Source organism: Talpa occidentalis, unplaced genomic scaffold (genome assembly GCF_014898055.3).
Source record: "Talpa occidentalis isolate TD23 unplaced genomic scaffold, MPIMG_talOcc4v2.1 talOcc4.2, whole genome shotgun sequence".
Lineage (NCBI taxonomy): Eukaryota > Metazoa > Chordata > Mammalia > Eulipotyphla > Talpidae > Talpa > Talpa occidentalis.
The window spans coordinates 126,063,312-126,076,848 of record NW_023602073.1 but is presented as its reverse complement, the minus strand read 5'-3'; the positions used below and the strand labels follow the sequence as shown (position 1 = coordinate 126,076,848).

The 13,537-nt window shown below is 38.6% G+C and overlaps 1 pseudogene; it reads left to right on the top strand.

Moving 5' to 3' along the window:
- Window positions 1-217: 217 nt before the first annotated feature.
- On the top strand, window positions 218-657 carry LOC119251531 (NADH dehydrogenase [ubiquinone] 1 alpha subcomplex subunit 12-like; annotated as a pseudogene).
- Window positions 658-13,537: the final 12,880 nt, after the last annotated feature.

The window sequence follows — 13,537 nt, the reverse complement described above, 5'->3', positions numbered from 1 at the left end:
AATATAATACAACTTAAACCTCAAAAAATTGAAATTTTAAAGCTATAATTATTTGCAGCTCCAGCACTGAATGCCCATCTAGCCATTATTTAAAAAATTTAATTATGCTTTACTCATGTTTAAACTTACACAGATATAGATACACCTTTTTAATATTACTACATATTAAAAATATTTCCTAGCTATTCTGTGGAAAACCTCTGGGCAGAAAGTTTAAATGGAAGCAAGTTTAACATCAAGTATTTTCACTTCAGTGTCCCTGATGCAGGTCAGTGGCGATGGCCACGTCAATGCCTATCTGCGAATTTTCCTCAGGGTAAATGATGTGAGGATTGCACACACACGGGTGAAGACAAATATGGAAACAAATATTGTGAAGACAACAAGCAGTTTGTTGGCCATCACCGATGGGTTGTATATACTACTGAAATGAAGGGCAAAAACACATTCCGGGACGTGGATGAAAGTGGTACCCTGAATGGCATTGCTGACTTCACTCTATGACCCATGATTCTCCAACAAGAAAACCGCCTATTGCTCCTAAATTCATTTATACAAACCATAAATTCAGCGTGAGTGCACTCCAGAATAATAGGTAACTTATTCCACCACTAGAAGAGTCAGGAATGGGCCCCACCTTCAACACTTTACAAATAAAGACAAAAACAATATAAACATGTAAACTATAGAACATTTCAGGTAATTCTACTTCTATTGATTATAAGGCTGATTAAAAGTGTTTGGTTATGAATTTTTTTTCTTTTTCATTTTTTTTGAATTTTATTTTTATATTCCCCATACAATTGCAACCCCCTTATTTTGACCCCAATCCCTACTTTCCCTGCCCACCCCCCCATAGCGTGTCTCTGGTTCATAGTTGTTTGTTGATTTTGATTTTTTCTTTCTTATAGTTATTCTTTTCCCTGGTCCCTTATTTAGGTTTTCTAGATTCTTGCTATGAGTGAGACCATCGGTATTTTTCTTTTTCTTTCTGGCTTATTTCGCTGAGCATAATCCCTTCCAGCGCCATCCATGTTGCTGCAAATTGCATGTGTTTATCTTTTTTGAATGCTGAGTAATATTCCATGGTGTATATGTACCACATCTTCTTGATCCAGTCATCTATTTTTGGGCATTTGGGTTGTTTCCATAGCTTACCTATTGTAAATAGTGCTGCTATAAACATAGGGGTGCAGGTGCTCTTTGGAATTAATGTTTCTGTGTCCTTTGGGTAAATACGTAAGAGTGGAATTACTGGATCATATGGAAGCACTATCTTTAGTAGGTTGAGGAATCTCCACACAGCTCTCCATAGTGGTTGGACCAGTTTGCACTCCCACCAACAGTGCAGGAGAGTTCCTTTTTCTCCACATCCTCGCCAACATTTGTTATTGCTAGTTTTTTCAATATGTGCCATTCTCACTGGTGTGAGATGGTATCTCATTGTAGTTTTGATTTGTATTTCCCTGATTGCAAGTGATGTTGAACATTTTTTCATATGCCTGTTGGCCATTTGTATTTCCTCTTTGGAGAAGTTTCTTTTTAGCTCTTCTGCCCATTTTTTTACTGGGTTATTTTCTTTGTTTTTGTTGAGTCTCATCAGCTCTTTGTAGATTTTTGTGATCAGTCCTTTATCTTTAGTGTTGTGTGCAAAAATGTTCTCCCAGTTGGTGGGGTTTCTCTTTGTTTTGGTTATTGTCTCTTTTGCTGTGTAGAAGCTCTTTAATTTGATGTAGTCCCAGCTGTTTATCTTTGCCTTCACTATCACTGCTTTGGGTGATGCGTCTGTAAATATGTCTTTGAGGTGCATGTCATGTAGTGTTTCGCCTATATTTCCTTCTATATATTTTATGGTTTCAGGTCTTATGTCTAGTTCTTTAATCCATTTTGAGTTGTTTTTGTGCATGGTGTGAGGTAGTAGTCAAGTTTCATTCTTTTGCATGTAGCGACCCCGTTTTCCCAGCACCATTTATTGAACAAACTTTCTTTTTTTTTTTAAAGATTTATTTTTATTTATTTATATAAGCACTGGGCACAGTCAGAAGCACGGGAGGGTGAGAGAATTCACCAGAGCCAGGGCGGGGAGCAGAGCAGGCAGAAGGACCAAAGTACACTGCTGAGGGGAGCAGCAGGCGGCAGGAGAGGTCTGCGTGCCATGTGGGACCCTCCTTCGGTGGCCAGGGAGCAGCCGGGGATCAAACCGGCGCTGCAGAGGCTGCGGGCAGCTTCGAAACCCAGCGCTCAACCACCGCGCCACCGGGGAGGCCCTGAACAAACTTTCTTTACTCCAGTGCATATTCTTTGCTCCTTTGTCAAAGATTAGTTGGCCATATATCTGTGGGTTTATGTCTGGGTTTTCTATTCGGTTACATTGGTCCGTGAGTCTGTTCTGGAGCCAATACCATGCAGTTTTGATTATTATGGCTTTGCAGTTTAGTTTGAAATCTGGGCGAGTGATGCCTCCATTCCCTTCTTTTTTTTTAGGAGGGTTTTAGCTATTTGGGGTTTTTGGTGGCTCCATATGAATTTCATCAATATTTTTTTCTATTTCATTAAAGAATGACATTGAAATTTTAATTGGAATAGCATTGAATCTGTAGATTGCTTTTGGTAGGATGGCCATTTTGATAATGTTAGTTCTTCCAATCTATGAGCAGGGGATGTCTTTCCATTTCTTTATGTCTCCTTCTATTTCTTTTAACAGTATTTTATAGTTTTCTTTGTATAGGTCCTTTACAGAATCCAACAATGCATCCATAAGATAATTCACCATGACCAAGTAGGATTTATTCCAGGGACACAAGGATGGTTCAACATTTGAAAATCAATGTAATCCAACACATCAACAAAAAGAAATATAGAAACCATATGATAATATCCATAGATGCTGAGAAAGCATTTGACAAAGTACAGCACCCATTTATGTTTAAGGCCCTTGAAATTCTCGAGATACAAGGAACATACCTCAACTCATAAAGGCCATCTATGACAAGCCCAAAGCCAATATCATTCTCAATGGTGGAAAGCTGAAAGTATTTCCATTAAGATCTGGAACAAGACAAGAATGCCCACTCTCACCACTTCTGTTCAACATAATACTGGAAGTCCTAGCCAGAGCAATAAGACAAGAGAAAGACATACAAGGAATCCAAATAGGCAAGGAAGAAGTCAAACTATCACTATTTGCAGATGATATGATAATATATAGAGAGAACCCCAAAAACTCCACAGAAAAACTAATTAAACTAATCAATCAGTAAAGTGGCAGGATACAAAATCAATGCACAAAAATCAGTAGACTTCCTATACACAAACAATAAATCTGAAGAAGAAGAAATCAAGAAAACCTTTCCTTTTATTATTGAAACAAAAAAAATATCAAATACTTGGGAATAAATCTAACATATGAAAAATTTTTTAAAGATTTATTTATACAAGAACTGGGGTACAGTCAGAGATGTGGGAGGGTGAGAGAACTCACCAGACACAGAGTGGGGAGCACAATAGGCAGGAGGACTGAAATACACTGCTGAGGGAAGTAGGAGGCAAGACAGGAGAGGTCTGCTGCGCCATGTGGGAATCTCCCTAGCTGGCCGGAAATCCAACCTGCCTGCAGAGGCTGTGGCCAGCTTCACAGTGCAGTGTTCAACCCGCTGCACCACCAGGGAGGTCCATGAAAATATTTTTTTTCACTGCAGAATTCACAGTACTGTGCTGAGATCTCCAATATTTAAATTATTTTCACTTATAGTTTGCCATTATTTTGCGATTAATGGCTGGAAGTTAATTTTGACCACATTTCTCCTCCATGGCAGACGTATAATTCCATATATTCATTTTTAATGTTATTATTATATTCCTTTGAATAGATGTTGGAGGAGCTTGTGTGGAACATTTATTTTGTTGTCATGAATTATCAAGCATTGGGCCTCCCTGGTGGCGCAAGGGGTTAAGACACAACCTATGAAGATATCTGTAGCCACTGCAGCACAAGTTCAATTCCCCACCCCCCCAAGGCCAGGGAGCTACCCACATGGCAAAGCAGACCTCTCCTGTCTTGCCCACTGCTCCCCTCAGCAGTGTATGTCAGTCAATCTGCCTGTTCTGTTCCCCACTCTGTCTCTGGTGAGTCCTCTTACTCCCCACAACTCTGGCCTGTACCCCAGTTCTTGTATGTATAAATAAATAAATCTTAAAAAAATAAATAAATAATCAAGCATTTAATACTTTGTAGATAGTGCATCTCCTTCGAGGCAGAGTGATAATGTGAATGTGGAAGGTGAACTTTGTCTGATAATTAGACCTGTGGTTTATCAAGAGAAAGCATCATGTCTAGGTTATTTTTTCCCCACAGAAGAACCATAATACTTCATTCATAATTGTCTCCCCAAACACTATTGAACAATGAGTAAAATAATTAAGGAATAAATGGATGAAAATAGAAGAAAGTTGTGTAATCAAAAGTAGAATTCTTTTGTCAAATGATACAGATATATTTTTAAGATCTTATTACATATTGCCCTTTTGCTCTTTAGAAAAATGACACTCATTCATATTACCATCAGCCATAAAAGCATTTACTTATTTCCTTGCAGCCTTGCCAACATTGAGCTAAATCATTTTTATGTCTCTAAGAACTGATGGATAGCAAATATCCAGAACCATTAATTTGCACACTAGACCTTCAAATTTCTGTGCCAATTTTCTTGCTGAAGTTGGGATGCCTTAATAAAAGATTTTGCCTGAGAAAAATCAACCTATTTATATAAAGACCTCATCTTAACCATTTTTGTCTTCACTGTATTTCTTTAAAATACATCAGTTGCAAAATTCTAGTTTGTTAATTTGCTTATAAATCTATCATCATCGATTTAGCCTTTTAACACAAATAATTCACTGGCCATGTTATATAATTTTCTCTTACCTGAAGTTACACACACACACACACACACACACACACATACACATATATAAATATCAAAATATTTTGAAGCCTGTAAAGATATAAGCATGCAAATGTGGTATAATATCATGTAAATAAAAGATTTTCTGAAAATAAGGCTTTAGAGATAAACTGAAAATCTTACCTATTCAAAATATAGATATGACAAATAAAAGATAGCAGCAGCATTTTACCGTACATAGCTACATTCACAAAAAGTGATGGAAATATTCAGAGGACAAAAATTTGATGGAAAGAAATCACACAAAGAATATAAGTTCATGCTTCAGCTTTCTAGATGGGCAAAGAGAGCTCAGAAATTAACTGAGCACAAATTCATGTTAAAATAGCATGTAGGGAACTGGGCTTACACTAAGATAAGGAATTAAAATTTATGTACACATATGGAGAAGGATAGAATTAAAATTATCTGTCTCCAACATAGGTGACAAAAAAACTCAGTCAAGGTTCTAGTTGAAAAAATTAGCAACTCTTTTCTTCTAAATTTATAATCGTGAACCTGATCATGTTAAGTGTGAGGCTTGATTGCCATCATCTCTGCAGTTTGGCAACGACATAACAATAAATTAACATAAATTTTGTTACTAAACTAGTTGTAATCCTGGGATTTCTCAAATTAGATAACATAGGAATACTATATATAAAGTCCTGGGAAGAAAAGTTAATAATCTGGAGTTATAAAATATATATATATGGAAACAATCTACCATGAAAAACAACAGCAGCAGAAATTATATTATTGGACTGTTCCCCAAGAATAGGATTACCAAGCTCAAATTATAAAATAAATGTGCTTATATGATTAAAATTATATTAATTATCTTTATATTTCAATATGTTGTTTTACTCTAAATGTTTAACAACAAAAAAATAAAAACTCTTGCATATTTTATTATTTGGAGAGTTTTAATTCTTTGATTCATCAATCTAAAACCTAGGACAATTTTATAACTTTTTTGTATGTAATTGTTTCATGTAGGGCAATCTATCGTTAAGTAGGAATAAATACTTTAAAAGAAATGGATTTCTGCATTAATATTCTGTGTGTGTGTTTACACACACAAACTCACTTTTATAAACCTGTGCATGCACTCACATATTATTATGGACTAAATTATACCTCCCAAATTCCTATGTTGAAGCCCTTATCCCCAACATGATGCCACTGAATTGGTAAAAACCAAAACCAAACAAAACCAACAACTTCCCTTGGATGGGTGATTTCAAAATAGTGGTCCTTTAGGCCAAATAATGAAAAAAATGGTCCTTTCTTCCTTTTATCTGTAAGTCAATATTACAGTGGAACATGGGTTGAATTTTGCCAGTGATTCAGCTTCCATCATGGAGCTATAGCATGGTCAGGTAACAAGCAAGAAAGAACCTGAATCCCTGGAAGACTTTATGGAGCAGAACCTACTTCATGTTTCTTACATGAAAGAAAAATCCATTTATATTGCCTTTGTGCCACTGTGTGTTTGGCTCTCATTGTTGTAGTAGCTAAGCTTATATTTTAAATATATTTTAATTCCTATTCTATATGAAGTATATATCTGATATTTGATTATGACTAAGTAAGTTCATCTTTATTCAACTTCCAAATTCAATCAGTATAGATAATATCTTCAACATACAATGAGTTTCAATTATTAAGTGAAAATGTCACAGACTGGACTGTACTGATGAGTGCTTAAACACAATAAACTTTACCATATATTTTTAGTAGTTTTTTTTTTTTTCATTTTACAAAGTTTATATGAAATGGGCATCATTCGGTTTAATAGGACAGTCACTTTTTCCATTTTCTTTGTAAATTCCTCAGTAGAATAATCTACCTCTCAAAGAAGGGAGGTTTTTACCCTTTACCGATTCATACAGGATTTCCAGTCATTCAACCCCAACCTAAATTCTCAGGATGATAAATATCTCATTTTTAAGAAACAGTGATTCTACAGATGTGCAATGTATAGACAGTCACTATTGCAACTTTCCTTCCTTCTATAAACAATGAGAAAATGGCCTCCTTCTTGCCAACTAAACTTGGGTACATCTAGAGCTTGCAAACCAAGTGAGTAGTTTAGCGTAGAAGTTAATATTTATATGCACAATACCACATTTGGACAAATGCTTGTTAAATGCAAAATATGTGTCAAGCATTATGCAATGCATAAAATATAAAGATTAGCCTTACCTTTTAAACACTTACAGATCAGCTGCAAGTGGGAAAGATGAATGACTAAATATATGACTCTAATATAGTGATTTCAACAAAGGTACTGTGCCAGTCACTTATCAATTTATTATCTCTCAGCTCCAAATACATGCCTCATTACCTTGTGATGCTGAAACATGTCTTGCCAGCTGGCAAAATGATAAGCTTTGTCAGTAGAGGGCGCTGGAGGGCACTGCAGGAAGTAAGGATGTTGATTTGCTTTTGCTGTGCTTTCCAGCATTTTTGCTTATAATGCTGAGCTGGCATAACACATCCAGTGGTGCTGACTTAACTTGAGTTTCAGCAGCACCCCTATATAAATCTGTGGTGAGTTGCAAAAGTGCCCCATAGACTTTTCAGCGGTAAGGGCAGCAATACCTTCCAAGGCATTTTGCAGATGAGCTCTGCTGTCATTTTACCTGCCTCTCCTAGAGGCAGTTCAATGGCAGCTCCCCATCTCCAGGTAGCAGCGCCTGTAATTACTCCATCTAGCTTCAGGACAGTAAGTTGAGTGGCATACCCTCATAGGCGGGGTCTGTGGGTGCCCAGAGATTTTAACACTGTTTCTTGCAAGTGACTTTTTGGCAGTTTTTTTTAGCGAGTCCAGTCAGTATCCAGTCAGCTTTCCAGCCCATCCAGCAGAAACTGTAGTAGACAGTATCCCAGAAAATCTCATCAGGACCCCATGGGCAGTGTACTTCCATCTAAACTCAGCCCACTGGCACAACTGCAGGAGGCTTCCTGCTTGTGAGTCCCAGCCCTCCAGGCCCTTAACTTTAGCTTGCAGATGCTGGACCAGCCCCGTCCTAGGCAACCTGGCAAACTTCTCAACCATGCAGTGGGGCAGCAATCACATTAAAAAATGGCTGAGTCCTAGGTTTAAGGAGGACCCCCTTCCTGGGATACGCCCTCAGCTTTGGATATTCTTCAGCATTCTCTTTATTCCTCTTTAATAGTTTCTCTGAGCATAGTTAATAATTCTTTATAGTAAGCCCTCTATTTTTCCAGATTATTGTAGCGTTTCTGCCCCCTTACTGGACCTAGACTGATATAAGTACTATTATTATATCTTAACCATAATAAATTGATTGCCTCTAAATTAACAATGACACATAAAACACTATATAAAGTATAGTGATATGCTTACCCGTACATATGTTTTTTCACTATACTTAGTGCTATATGATACCTTAAACAATCATAAATGAGTGCTTTAATGAATGAACACAGGCATGCATATATTGATTTGAATTAATTTTTAATTAATTAATTAATTAATTAATTTTTTCATTCCTCTAGTGGACACCTAGAAGTGGAATTGCTAGATCATATTTTTATTTTTAATATTTTGAGAAGTTTTCAGCCTTAGCTACAGTAATTAGAGAAAGATATAAAATGAATCCAAATTGAGGGCCTCCCCTGGTGGCACAGCGGTTGAGCGCTGGGTTGCTAAGTTGCCGGCAGCCTCTGCAGCACCGGTTAGATCCCCAGCCGCCGGGCGAGGGTCCCACATGGCGCGCAGACCTCTCCTGCCACCAGCTGCTCCCCTCAGCAGTGTACTTCGGTCCTTCTGCCTGTTCTGCTCCCTGCTCTGGGGAATTCTCTCACCCTCCCGTGCTTCTGACTGTACCCAGTGCTTGTATAAATAAATAAATAAATTGAAAAAAAAAATCCAAATTGGGAAAGAAGTTGAACTATCACTGTTTGCAGATGGCATGGTAATAAAACTAGAAAACCTTAAGGATTCTACTAAAAAACTACAGTGGGACTCACAAGCTGGAAGCCTCCTGCAGCTGTGCCAGTGGGCTGAGTTTAGATGGAAGTACACTGCCCATGGGGTCCTGATGAAGTTGCAAGCTACAAAATCATTATATTAAAAATCTCTGTGTTCCTATATAGAAACAATGAACTAGAAAAGAAAGAAATCAAGAAAACAATTGCATCAGAGAGAATGAAATACCTAGGAATAAACAAAGGAGGTGAAAGACCTGTACAATAAAAACCATATAAGATATTGTTAAAATAAATAGAAGAAGATACAAAGAAATGGAAAGATATTCCCTACTCATGGATCAGAAGAACAAGCATTTTTTAAAATGGCCATCCTACCCAAAACAATTTAGAAATTCAATGCAAAGTTTTAGTGCCATTCTTCAAAGAAATTGAGCAAATATTACTGAAATATATATGGAACAACAAAAGACCCCAAATAGTCAAAGCAATCTTGACAAGAACAGAATTACATGCTTAAACTTCAAACTATAGGGCAAAGCTATAGAATACCCATTAATTTTTTTAAAAGGTTTATTTATTTATTTATACAAGCACTGGGTACAGTCAGAAGCGCGGGAGGGTGAGAGAATTCACCAGAGCCAGAGCGGGGAGCAGAACAGGCAGAAGGACTGAAGTACACTGCTGAGGGGAGCAGTGGGCTGCAGGAGAGGTCTGCGCGCCATGTGGGACCCTCCTCTGGTGGCCAAGGATCGAACCGGCGCTGCAGAGGCTGCAACCCAGGCGCTCAACCGCTGCGCAACCAGGGAGGTCCAAGAATACCTATTAATATTTTAAGGAGTTACTAAAGAAGAGTTTGAAGCAACACATTATTAAGTTTAGTACCACATCAATACCTATTTGGATCCTGCTACATAAAACACAAGTGTAACACAAATATGAACCCAGCACCTGCCCTTAAGAAGGGGACCTCCCTGGTGGCGCAAGGGGTTAATAGCTGCACTATGAAATTATCAGCAGCCACTGCAGCATGAGTTTAATCCCCTGCTGGCCAGAAGCTAATGCACATGGTACAGCAGACCTCTCCTATCTCGCTGGCTTCTCCCCTCAGCAGTGTATTTCAGTCAATCTGCCTGTTCTGCTCCTCACTCTGTCTCTGGTGAATCCTCTCACACCTCCCCCACCCCCAGCACTTCTGGCCTACACCCCAGCTATTGTATGCATAAATAAATAAAACTTATCTTAAAAGTACATAATTCAGCCAGGAACAGATTCATGTTTATGACAAACAGCACTTAAGACAAGACCAAATAAATCAGTGATGAGTAAAGAATGTGAGAGACAAGAAAAAAGTGCCTCCTAACCCTCCAGCTGCAGGCCCTTTAAGTGACCAAGGGCGCATCTGCAGAACTCAGACATTGCAGTTATCAAAGCTTTTATGCTGAAATCATATTTCCTGGGAACTTCTTGTCACCAACCACTGCAAGTAGCAGCTTCTAGAGTAGTTGTTTCTAGAAGAGGCCAGACTCATCTGATGGAAGACTTTGGCTTGAGGATTCACCATGAGCTCACAGAACTTTCCTTAGATCTCACTGCATCCAGCTTTCTCTCCCTTTTATTCTACATCAGACTTGACTACAATCTGATGGTTCATCCAGACTCCCTAGTCCCTCTCCGTTTTCTTTCACAGATATTTCCTCCAATAAAGTTGTTACATACTTAGTCCCATCTTGACTATTTTTTGAGAGCCCAGACTTACACAGAGGTACAGGCAGTATTATGAAAATATAGAAAGTGGAAATATTAATTCTAAAAATCTGTTTCAAAGAAAGAATCTTTTAATTTGTACCTAGAAGGAAGAATTGGGTTTCAGCAGGAGGAAATGCAGGACAAAGGCAATCTGAGATATGGGGTAGCAAATCACATGGTTAGCACCAAGCAGTTCAGCATGGCCAGAATGTAAAAGGCACAGTGGATTATAATGGAGACAAAGGTAAAATCACAAGGAGGACAGGAAAAGGTTCTCCAGTGCTGTGCTATGAAATGTGTCCTTAACTATTCTAGCATTTTCAATAGGAAAGAGAAAAAGTTTATTTCAGACAGATTTTTGACTGCAAGTAGAAAACCCAATATAATGTGATTTTAAAACAGATTTTATTGGCTCAAAGCCTAAGAAATCAAGAAATAAGGTAGACATTTGAAATTCCCTAGCTGAGAAGAAAGTGCCAAGGAAATGATAGCTATGACTTTGTCATCAAAACTGAGAAAATCTTGGCTTTGATAATTAAGACAACCTGGGTAATCTCTGAGAACCAGATTCATTGCAATATAGTGAACAGGAAAATAAATGTAGGGGGTGAAGAGAGAAATGAGAGAGATGGTGAAGAATCTCTGCTATAAAATATAATGAACAGCTCTAAAGTGCCAATGACAGTGGCAGATGTGTTTCTACTTCTGTTTTTAGTTCTTTTCAGGATAGAAGCAAAGAATTGAAGACCATTAAGTAGTTCCACTCTAGTTATCTACAAATAGGCCTGTACGAATAAAGTCCACATCTCCTTTTCTACCTGAAATCTTTGATTGATATTTATTGAAAAAATTATTTTCTTTCTGAAATGACTTCTTCTAGGAAATGTTCCTAAACGAACTCCACCAATGTTCTAATTGGTCACCACAGTTAGACTTCCTACTGGGGTTCATTCTAATGTGAGAGCAAGTGAAAACCAGCATTGTGAGTTTACACAACTGTACAGCTGCTAGCATTGTCTCTACCTTTAAGGAATTCATGGCTGGTAGGTGGGGCGTGATTTAGCTTAAAGTCAACACAGAAAATGTAGTGACAAAAGTACTCAGTGGAAAGGGACAGGGGAATGTTTCTGGTCTTTAGTGACACTGCAGTAGCAGCTGAGTCTTGGAAGGCTGTGACGGTAACTGCTATACCACCAATAGGAGTATAGGGGCAGGAACGACACAGGGCAGTTTCTCTGATCCAGCAGACTGGGTCGGGAGAGAGTCCTGGAGCCCTCAGTGGATTTTGCAGGCTTTTATTGGGATTTACCCGGTACACAGCAGGCATGGGGTGTCGGGGGCCTGGGGGGCCTGGCGGCTGGCAGGCCTCCCAGCCTCCAGCAAGTCTTCACTCTATTTGGGCTCTCCGGCCGTCTCTGGTGGTCTCTGCTTCTCTCGTGGTTCTGCTTCTCTCTCGGCTTCTCCTGGCATTCCTGTGATGCCGCCCTTATAAACTCAGTCTCTTAGCCCAGGTGTACCCACTTAGGTGCCCGTCATCAGGCATGCATTCAGGACCACAGGGTTCTGTCATCTATCCTAACAGTGGGAGGGCAGAAAAGCCTGATACTTTTTACCTTACCCTACAAGGAGCATCTGATTCTCAAAAGGAACATGAAAGGTAGTCAGAGGAGAGATAAAGAAGAGGAGGAGAAGGAAAATGAGAAAGAGAGAGACCTTGTTGGCCAAGGGATTGAATCAATAGCCCTTGGAGGCAACCAGGAAGGATTCAAGAAACACCAGACTCTCGGCTCACCCATGTTTTCTGTACAGACTCTCAAAGGTGCAGCTTTCAGGCTATCGCTCCACTTTCAGCTTGAAAGTCTCTTGGATTCACTCTCCGCAGACATGGCAGAAATGACTGGCTCGAAGTTTTTGAAAATGAAATAATTTTCTTATCTGCAAACCATGGAGAGTCAATGTCCCTGATTTCAATTGCCGCAGAAGGAACCTGCTCTGAATTTGGTTCATCTTGGCAAAGAGTAACTTAGAGGGGAGGAAAAAGAAGGAAGGGGGTCACATAAACATCAACTGCAAATCCTATTTTAAAGTCAGTTTGCTTATGTATCGGACAATTGTAGACAAAATTTCACAGAGTATTCCTATTTTCAAATACTTGGCCAGCCCAATATGCAAGGCTAAAAAGCCCAAGAGTCAGAATTTAGGTCCATATCAAATTCAAGAGCATCAGCCTTCCTGTAAGTACCACTTCCAGATTGTCTAACAGACCCACAATTCATTCTTACACAAACATTTATGAAGCACTTGCCATTTACCAAGCCCTGAGAAATGATTTGGGTTTACAGTCATGAATAAACAACATTCCCTGCTTTCACTGAGCTTGCCATCTGAAAGATTTAAATTTCAAAATTCAGGTTATTGTCACATAGGTTGTTAACATTTAAATTTCAAAAATTGCAAATTACTTTATAAATTACTTGTTGTTTTACTTAAGAAAGTCTTTGTCTATAGGCAGATTTCTCTTATAAAGAGGTCAGTTAATTCCTGACTTATTGCCCAGACCTTCAAGTATAGTCAATTCCATACCTAATCCTTGAGTGACAGTAATAGGTTAAGATTAAAAACCCTTTTCACAGTCTACACCACATACTTGACCCCAGAGGCAACTTAATTGTGCTGGGAGAGAGTTAGACTAAACACTACTGATAGCTTCAAACATCTCTATCAAGCTGTGAATCAAAAATATTTGCTAAATGTGGTGCTTCGTGTCCTTTCTCTCTTTTTTTTTTTTTTCTTTTTTTGGTAGGGGGCTGGGAAGGTCATTACCCTGCTCAAGGATAGCCACCACTAATCTCCACTCTCCCTTTCTCAAATCAGGAAGACAAGTC